A 10,735-nucleotide genomic window follows, 5' to 3' on the forward strand; every position below is an offset into this window, starting at 1 on the left:
ATCTTCCCCAGCTTGTGAAACATTCCCGCAAGAATTTGAGCCATCTTCACTGAACAGCCTTCAACGAGGCGAGTTTGGTGGAAAAATGCAGAAATCACTCAAACAGTGCAAGGTAAATACGTTATGGAATGCCATCATTCAACACTGATTCCTCCAACAAATGAGGCGAATATTTGAAACTTCAACGCGATATTTGCATTTTTAGCTTACTTTGTGTTCGTCTCCACGCGATGAGATTTCAAAAACAGTTTTTTTCGGCGTGAAAGGTACTACTCTTATTATCATACTCATTTCGTTTGTTGTGTACAATACCCCTTAATTAACCTGAAAGTATTTTCCTCACGTTCAGGCCTCACGTGCACTTGTCACCGCACGTTTTGTTGACTCATGCTACTCTTCCCGCGGCCACTCGATAGAATGCCTGACAGATTTCATGGATGTCTCTGCCGGAAGATATGCCTGGACGTAAGGTACAAAGCGAAAACGTTTAAGAATTTCAATGCTTTCTGAAGGCGAATTCCAAATCATATCACAATCTAGTACCTCTTCGCGTCAATTGAACAATGATCGAAAGTAAAACTGAGGATTCTGACACAAATGCAAAGAGCGCCGAGGTGAATCTGCGTGATGTTCTATCATTGCATCGCTCGAAACGATCCTTCAAAAGTTTCAGTACCTTAAAAACCTAACTCGTGATAAACAGGGCATGCGCGTTGCTGGGGATTTTTGGGCTGAAGTTTTTTGTTTACGAAAGCACTTTGTGGGTAAGTCAGCTATGCCTTTCTCGAGAGGTCGATTATAGAAGTAGACAAACTGACTTCAGAAATACATCATTTGCATGTATACTATGACCATTCAAAGTACAAAATGAGAAGTTTTAGGAAACAAAACAGCATTTCCTTGTCATTTACTTTTTAATACGTAGTCAGGTTTGGTGAATTTTAAAAGGGGTGCAGTGCATTACTATGGCTAACTTTGATTGCAGAAAGAGGAAAGAGGAAAAGGAGCATGCATACATTTGTCCTCAGCAAAAAGTTCAGATTCAACAACAATCATCTACAAAATGCTGGAGTTCTTAGGGTTTACTGTTAACAAGGAATCAAGCATTGCATCAGCTGGGAAGAAAACAAATTCATAAAGACTATCAAGTAAGTGTCATCTTTTTAAGAAGTCTGTCTCTTTTGTCGTGAGTGGCCAAATTAAGTACAATTTAAACACATTTTTATGTACATTAAAGAATTATGCGCTTCCAATTGGCTGCAAGTGAGTGCATTTCTCATGTAACACAAATGTAGAATTATAAACAAGTGCAAAGTTGTAACGCAAGACAGTGTTAACTTACACTTGCTTTACGTTCTTTTGTAAATTAATTTTGTTTTCTGTGAAGAATTTCTTTGTGCTTGATTAACAACAAATATTATTACTCTCACTTGAAAATGTCATTACCTGAACATGATTAATTCAAAATGCTGTTAAGCATTGGATTAAATTTAAGAACTGACTAAGTCTTCTGGGCATTTCTTATGATCAACATAGTGAGTTATTGAAGTCCTGAGATTGTTCTCCTTTATTTAAAACTGCATGAATTGGTAATTCAAAGATATCCTATAGTGGACTGTAAACAATTAGTGATAATATAGAGGCTAATTTGCACTGCCCTTTAAGGCTTTAAAGCCCTAAAATATTTCTGAACATTGTAGTATTTCATCTCTCTTGATGTTCCAAAGTTTGTCACCATGTATTTCATGTTACTTGCTTTCTCAAAACTAAATTAACATTCTCTCTCCCTTAGACAGTTATAGCCTCTATGGCTTCTTTGATGAACCTTGTTTTGTTTCAACAGATCACCAAAGGCATGTAATGAGCACACACCCATTATGTTTATTTCCTCTGGACCCCTGTCAGGTAAACCTGTCCCTTAATTTCTCCTTGGTTACGTATATCACTAAGGTTACTGGCCTAACCAGCCCTCCCTTATTCATTATCATGACAGATTGAAACCAATTATATGAGTTCATGGAGACAGAGCCAGCCTCCTTGACCACTGCTTTAAGAACTGAGGCCCTTAAGAAATTTAAATATTGTTAAAAATAAAGGAATCTCAAGAAAAAGAGATTGATTAAAAATCTATTGTTTAATGTACCTGTAATGCTCCTGATGGAGCTATGTCACTGAAACATAAGAAGAAATTAAATCAGGTCAGTGATTTTCCATCCCCTTTTGTAATTCCCTTAACTTACATGGGTTAATGGAGACTGTAGTAAATGATGGGAAAACTGCTTACTTAAAACAACAACAGAGTACAAAGTCCTGTACATGTAGGTATAACTCAATTGCCCCTTCTAATAATCGGCTCAAAGGCTTCTCTGTTTTTGAATGTTATATAGCTGGAGATGCAAATTAATACTGTAGCAGAAACCAATATAAATTAAAACTATAGCTATTTTATAAAAGGTAACTCAGCTGTGAGTTTCCTAATTGACAATTAAAAGATTGAACCAATTGAACTGTTTCCAATAATAAATTTGATCCTATTTTTTTAATTCTTTGTTACACTAGAATGTAGTATGTTATTTTTCTGAGTATTGACTTATGGTAAAAGTTGTCTGTTGCAGTTAAGTGTTATAACTAAATTTAGAAATTTCTCCTAGATTCTGTAAGATACTTGATGCAAGAGCAGTACATTGATGAGCCTGTGTTCAAATGCTTGACACTGGAATGTGATTTGGGAGGTGCAGTAAATCGCCTGATAACACAACCAGGACAATTTGCCAGTATCTATCACAAAACATTTGGGGAATTCATGCTAGCTTTTTTTTTTTTCAATGTCTCACATTATTTTTCAGGGTGTTTATTTATATAGTCAATTTATATAGTCAGAGGTACAGGAAATTTTGGATGGTGTAATCTGCCTGAATTGCTCTTTAACTATAGATATCCTTCCCAAAAAAAGACAAATTTAAAGAGAGGAAAAAAACCTGGACAGTAGTCTAATTGGGATGTGTTGTGAGTTTAGATCCATAATACTTACAATAACTAAGCAATGGAATTAACTGCAAGCAAATCAAACCACCAATTAACAATTTCTTTTCTACTGACTGGTGGCTCATTTTGTGAACATGTTCATTCTGGTTTTGACAGTTTCTCCCTCGACATAGTCAAGAGCTTTTTTGTGGTGGACACTAAATGAGTATACTCAAGCAGTGAAGCTGTGGGCGTAATGAGAATGTTGTTGGCAGAGCCATACACAATTTAGCCCATTTCAGAAAATTGTAATGTCACCCAAGTATACTAGTCTTCTAATCACTTGTGAGAAGTTTCTTTAATTTTTTTTGTAACCTAGTGTTGACTTCAATTTAGCTCATTTCCTATTCATTTTTATTACTGAACATGCATAAAAAATTATGCATGGCCCTTTTCAGTCTGGTGAATACTTGTGCACCTTGTAAAAACAAAATATTTATAAATGCTTGATAATAATTTGATAGATTTACAAGAGAGACATTGTCTAAAAATTTCTTCAAAATGTTGTTGCAGTTACTCCAAAATCAAAGAGGCCTTAAGCATTGTAAGGAAAAGGAAATTTGACACAGCTAGCTTTTCTATCATCAAGTAACAACCATGATAGTAAAGGTATAATTTGATTATTGCTCCATATGGAAGAGGTTGGTGAAGGAGTGAATACATTCATCATTTGTAAGCCTCTGACTGCATATCACTTGTTTCCTCAAAATTATAGTTCTCCCAGCTCATAACCAAGTTGAAGATCAGAGTAAGTGGGCTCATTAATTGTAGCAACTTGTCTGCTAAATGTGTTAAGCACATGTTTTGTTTACTAACAGATTAATTGTGCAGTTCTGGATATTTAGCTGCTTTAAATGATACTTCTTCAATGTGAACCAAGAGTCAGGGTGCTAGTTAGACATCAAAGTGAGTTGGCTGCTTGTTGATATGATGTAGTGTACTTGCAGATTTACAGGATAGTTGGGGCAGCTTGTTGAGCAGTCTAAATCAAACATTGCACCAGGTTAATACATTGTGACTGTTTTGTTTGCCTTCAGCTGGTAATATTATGTTGACTGCACAGTGTTAATAATACTGCCATATACTTGAGAAGAACTTCTCAGATTACTCCTGCCTGTAGTTTTGCAGTGTACATGTATGTGATGTTTTAAGCACTGCAGAATCCCTCTAACTCCTTGTTTAAACCAGGTGCTGGAGCAGCAAGTCTTAAAGATTGGCAGAATCCAGCTTTAAGTAGGGGTTTACCTTCAGTTTCATCATCTTTACATGGTTATGATAACACACCAAGTGTACATAATCACATTCATCCACTCTTGATTTCTTCATCACCTTTGAATCAGCAAGGCTATTATGAGAAGAGTACTGTGCCTCTCTTAGCAGAACAGATGTCATGTGGTGGTTTGTATCACACACAGCTGCTGCCACACCATCCATTTCACTTAATTATCCTCATGTTACAAATAGAAATAGTAATGTTCATGTAAACAAAGACAGAGGTTGCCCATGGAGCACTGTTATGTCTAGTGGGTTTATGCAAAGGGATAACTGGCAACCTTCAGTGCTTACAAAAGAAGAGGACAAGAAGCAGGCCATGGATGAAATTCCTGCAGGAAACAAACAGAGGCAGAAAAAAGCTGTGATGGAGCCAGTGAGTGCTAATTCCAATGATGAAATCAATCAATCTGGAAAAAAGACCCCACAGACAAAAGCTGATAAGAGTGATTGGAGAACCCAAGAAAAGAATGTGAATGAAGGAATTTACTCCCAAAGGTAAGCTCATTCTTAACTTCTGGTACCATAACAAAACTGAAAATTATTTATTGGAAATGTTGGTAATTTTCTCAAGAATTGCAAGACTGCATTCACATTACCAGAGCTTAGAGCTGACTGCATATCCAACCCACACAAATTTTGTGTACTGGTATATGCTAAGTTTGCAAGTGAAAAACGACTCAAGTAAAATTTACTCCATGTTTGAGCGAAAATGAAACTAGCTGCCCCGTTAATGAAAACTCAGCATAATAATTCAGGTATCTCATACTATCAACCCTGATACTTTTACTCACTGCCAACAGTTTTGAAATTAATGAAAATGCAGCCAGTGCCAAGGGGGTATTAGTAGGACCTTTAGATACATGCATCTAATATTTTAAATTACACATACATGCAGTGAGTTACTACCGTGGTCTCAATCTGGTTTGTGTTCTGACTCTTTTAAAAAATTTTTCTAGTGGGATATGGGTGAATACAATTGACTTCTGCCAAATCAAACTTGGTATTTCTGGTGTTACTTTGAGTTCTCTTTTCCAATCCTTTTTTGTCTTCATACCTAATAAGAGCTCGAAACTCAACACCACATAGAAGGGTTTCACTGTAAACATGGAAGAAGTCTGGAGAAAATTGGGATGGGTATTAGATATGGAAATACTAGATTGCAGGAAAGTGTTGGCTATCAATAAATAATCAGACACTATTGAGCAGTAAAGTACTGTAAGTTACAGTAATATTGGTTTCTGATCAGTGAGTACTGACTGAATGTACCTAATAAGAACCTGATCTTGGTTGTCCAGCTCAGTCGTCTTCATTGTGTGAACTCCAATGATATCAGTCTATTATTAACTAAAAAAATAAGCTGACATGTTTTTGGTTATTTAGTATTTGTCTAAAGCTCAACATTAAATAAAGGTGATACTTCTTGACTGAAAAGAAAGGAACCAAGGTCTAAAATAACAACTGTAAGATCAGTCCTCCTGTCCTTTTTTATAACAGCTTTTTAATTATTATCAATAATTAATTGCAACTTTTGAGAAGTCAGACCCAGTACCTTGAATACTACTTTTCTGGTCAAATATAGGGAGCGAATCACAAAGTCATGGCACTGGTTGTGGCAACTTGTCCCAAACTGTGATCCATATGCAGACATTAGGCCACTGTATTTGAGATGTGTGTTGCATATTTTCACCACTGCTGGAATTACCATGGTCCCCTTTTACAACAGATCAACAAGGTATGCACAGTTGTATGAATGTTATGGTATGACCAAGTAAAAAGAAAGTTACATTTGGTTATTAGTTAAACAGGTTACATTCAGAAGTCTTAAAATAATCAATGTATTCTCTCAGAGGAGACAAACCCCCAAGAGGAAGGACTGAAAAAGCGGAGAAGGAACAAGGATGGCCAAGTTTTAATAGAAGAACAAACCGAGGTTTGACCTACACAATACTACCCAGCAGCATGAAATATGAATTTTTTTATCTTATTTTGAGGAAATTAAAAGGTCTTTAGCTATGGTGTCTCTCACTGTTATATTTCATCAAGAGTATAAGCCATGCAGTGTTAATTTTGAAATTTTTGACATAACATTAAATTTTCTTCCCTTCAAGCCTTCTTTTGACATTTTTTTGACATTCTGACATGGGCTGTACTTTTTCTTGCAAGTTCAATTTATGCTCTCCAGCTCAATTAGAGAAAATGGCTGCGACAAAAAGAATACATTATCATCTGTATTGGAAAACACCACTTGGGTGCAGAATATCATGTAAAATTTGGCCCAATATTTAGCATTACATGTCCACTTTTCATTGCAACAGTTGTGTTATATTGTTAATAATGATAAGAGAACAACCAAGGAGGCCTGTTCATATAATTTTACTTTTAAAATATAATCATAATTCTCAACAGACATTTTTCCGTTGGGAGAGACCTAATGTGGCTTTCTGATCTTTTGATTATGCATTAAGAACTTGATTCACATTGTTGCTTTAGATACATCAACAGTCATGGTGTTTGCTTTGAAACGGGATTTCTCATCACTGAATAAAGTCACCATTTCCCTTGAGGACATGGAGAAGAAAGTTATGCAAGTTCTTACAAATGAAAGAAAAGCATTTGAAAGTTGTGACGATCGCTCGCGCATGTTATCAAATACCATCATACGACTGTAACTATTCGTGGTATGTATCGCCTCTGTGATAGAATAATTATAACTGTGTGTATCGGTTGTTGATCTTTTGCATTAAAGGCAGCTCTTTGGTTTCTGCTAGATATAATGTAGTTGTCCGTTGCCGTTCAGCGCTCGTTACAGAAGTAGGGAAGAGCAGTCATGAAAATTGTATAACTAGAGCATTTAAATTTCCAGAGTAAAAATTAATGTCCGCTGTTCTCACTTGCTTTTGAAAAGTCTTAACATTTACAGGAATCCATTTTTGTTTACGTGGTGTAACAAAACCAAACACACAACTAAGTGGCAGCTTGAAGTATTGTAACGAAATGTTTTGTGAACAAAATAGTGGGGAAATCAAAAGAGCAGGCCGGAAAAATAACTACAAATTAATAAGGTTCAACAGTGTTGTATTAAAATTTCTTTTATTACAGTTCAAGTAATTTTTTAATTCCTAATTACTTACCCGCAAGAACTTTAGGAAATAAAATTTATGTTTTATATTTCTTCCTCGTTGAGTTTGTAACTTTTAGACCCTACAGCTTAATGAGTAAAGACGTACATGTATGCTTTTCAAACCTCTAAATAGATCTGACTGACTTTTATGTTAGCAGTCTTATGATAAATACGCACTTGTAATAAATAAAACTTTATTGAATAGAAGGGATGAAAATCATTACATTTCAGAAATACTTCTGAAGTAAAACTAAGACAGTTAAAAGGTTTAAAACTAACAACAGTGACACTAAACAAGCCAACAAATATTCTATCAATGACCACATAATATTACATTCCGGTCCTAGCAGTCTTACGTGTAAAACACAATAATGTCTCTTTCCGATTGTTGGTCAGACCATAATCCTGACGAAATTTCTCAATGCGATCCATACCGCTGGTTCAGGACATGAAAACTCATGCACAGGTCAACGTTACAGAGTCATTTTTAAGATATTCAATATAAGCGACATACTTCAGACTCAAGAAATCAGGACTTCCCGGTGTAGTTGTTGCTTCGCGTGTGTGCATAATTCCGTCAGTGCGTGCTTGTACATGCGTGCGGATGGTTATAATTACATTATTAAATGCTGTACGGCTCTCCTGGTTAGCTCAATTGGTTATAGCGCCGGATTGTGTTTTGCGGGAGGTCGAGGGTTTGAGCCCCAGCCGGACCAATACTCATGGTCTTAAAATAACTGAGGAGAATTTGCTACCTTTCTAAAACATCAATGAAATGGAAAGTGTTACGTGCACGAATGACCAACAAATGTCCGCTAACAAAGCATATATGAAAATAGACTCCCGAGTACGATATATGGCACGCAACAAAAATGTAACAACAAGCAGTTACCCATTTTAACTATTATTTAATTAGTTTTACACTGTCTAATTTACTTAGGTTAACGATTAAGTTAAGCAGTTCATAAAGCAGGCTTACAATCCTTCATGCCGTGTAAGTGTTCGTTGTCTTGATCAACTTCCAATTCCAACATCCGCCGACTGAAGACCACAGCGCTTGGCTTTCTTGATTCATGGCTTTCTTTCGTGTACACAAATTCTTCCGGAGGACTCCATAATAAACTCTGTATTCTCTATCTTCTTCCTCTCTCGACTATCTTTTTTTTTATCTCTTTCTTCTCTCCGGATATCGCAAGGTCAAAAGGTCATAGCCTCGTCACATCATAGCTTCCAAAAGTTCAGTCAGCAAGCCACAAGGGTAAGCCCTCGGGCAAATCTTTTTTTGTACTTCTCACAAACCAGCTTTTATACGTTTACTTTAGTTATCTAGAATGTTCTATTACTATTTATAGCGTATTACAAGTTGTACTATTTTTGGAGACTGCTGAGTCACATGAAAGAAGTTTCTGGAATATTACAGATTATAGATAATTCTAGAAAGGTCTGGGATTGCGTGACAGATTCAGTAAAAATAATTCGATCCTCGTAACAAAAGATATTCTAGTCTTCTCGGATAAGGACGAATAGATGGAGGTCCCGTCTCCTGCAGGGCTATGGGAAGGAGACGTTAATTTTCCACGCACGAGATTACTGTGTGATGGATGTCCTCCCCTGGGGTGGGATGTGTGGGGGGAAAAGGTGAGGTCATTACATGAACTTACGCGGCTGCCAGAGGCGCCTGATAATGGCTGACGTCCGATCTCAACCTTAGTAACACTATAGACCTTAGCAATTCAGCCTATGCTGTTATTAAGGTAGCGATGCATTTACTCTCACTTTGTACAGAAGCACCAACATAAGCAACAATACCCCAAACCTAAGAGACATGGCAGAGAAATCTAGGTAAAATAGATTTAAGAAATTATATGTTAGCCCATGCATTTCAGTTCTGTTGCTATTCTTCTTATTGCGAAGAAAACATATAAAGTAGCAACATTAACGAATGTATGCCGTAAAATTAAGTGAAGTATTGCAAAATCGTAGGGGGTTAATGGCTCCAAAGATAACTAAATATGGTCATAAAATCTTTCGGAACTATGAACAACTTGAAACAGCGATATATATGTATATCAAAAACCAACAGAAAGATCGTTACTTTTGTCTATTTTCCTCCTCGTGTTTTCTAAAACGGAGCTTACCTTTCCGAGAAAAAAATTGAGTTATCTTCGCAAAAAGCTCGAGCGAATAAAATACCTCGCAATTCTCGATAAAAAAGTTGTTTAATGACATTGAACATCTCATTAGACATGCACCAGTAACAAAATTACCAATTTGATTGCATTCCGCAGCTCATTCAGTTTGCTCAAGAGGCCATGATATCACGCAGAGCGCTTACCTTCATGATGTTTATTTAAGTGTCTCAGATAAGAAGGTCAAACAGTTATCTACCTTGCAGTAACAACTGACTGCTCTCTTATGATTAAATAACAATGTCTAAGGAAAACCTTACAGCGATCAGTGATAACCCGATAATTATCGGAAGGCATACCATTTCAACATTATCTTTCGGGAATTTCCTAATATACCCTTTTGCAGATTTACACCAAGAAGTGAACTTGTTACTGAGGGTTTATGCAGGAAACCGTAAACTAAGAAATACTGTAACACTGAGCGTTTTTGTTAATTGTAGTAGAAATAAAATTGAGAAAGAGTCTTTTGAATGGAAATTAAGATAGAAAGAAAGGTTGGTGACATTCCCGAGTGATAATGTTGAAAAGGTATGCCTTTCGATAATTATCGGGTTATCCCTGATCACTGTAAGGTTGTCATTAGACATTGTTATTTTATCATTATAAGAGAGCAGTCAGTTGTTACTGCAAGGTACATAACTGCTTGATTTATTAAAAAATAGCCCATTGATAAACTAATAAATGCATGAAAACAAGACTTTCCTACTCTATCGCTTGTTGAAGCAACCAAAAAGTATGCATGAGTAACTTTCCATCTAAGTACAACTGAACAATACTTTGTTGTAGTCATTATGTCTTCAAGGGCTGAGTGCAAATGTAATCCTATAGAGAAATTCACTGCCTGACGAGTGAATTCCACGTTAAATTTCACGCGAAAAACCGATATCGCACTCATCGCTTCGCGATTCGTGCGATATCGATTTTTCAAGTGAAATTTAATGTGGAATTCACGAGTCAGGTAGTGAATTTTTCTTGAATCGCATAACTGAATAAAAATAAGAAAACAAGAAATTAAAACGGCAATGTTATTGTCTGTTTTTATTCCGTACGCGCGCCCTTAAAAAAGCCATTTTAAAGTCAACTGTCAGAACTGTCATTGATAAGGGAAAGGAAAGCAAGGTAAGTC

At 36.3% G+C, this 10,735-nt stretch overlaps 1 pseudogene across 1 annotated transcript; it reads left to right on the forward strand.

The window, feature by feature from the left end:
• The first annotated feature begins 431 nt into the window (after nucleotides 1-431).
• LOC148742630 (uncharacterized) lies at nucleotides 432-7,627 on the forward strand (annotated as a pseudogene). The gene is made up of 8 exons (XR_016000333.1): nucleotides 432-614; nucleotides 986-1,148; nucleotides 1,844-1,905; nucleotides 2,652-2,774; nucleotides 3,538-3,633; nucleotides 4,213-4,794; nucleotides 5,879-6,031; nucleotides 6,790-7,627. The product of XR_016000333.1 is annotated as an uncharacterized LOC148742630 (transcript).
• The last annotated feature ends 3,108 nt before the right edge of the window (nucleotides 7,628-10,735 follow it).

Source organism: Stylophora pistillata, chromosome 1, assembly GCF_964205215.1.
Source record: "Stylophora pistillata chromosome 1, jaStyPist1.2, whole genome shotgun sequence".
Classification (NCBI taxonomy): domain Eukaryota; kingdom Metazoa; phylum Cnidaria; class Anthozoa; order Scleractinia; family Pocilloporidae; genus Stylophora; species Stylophora pistillata.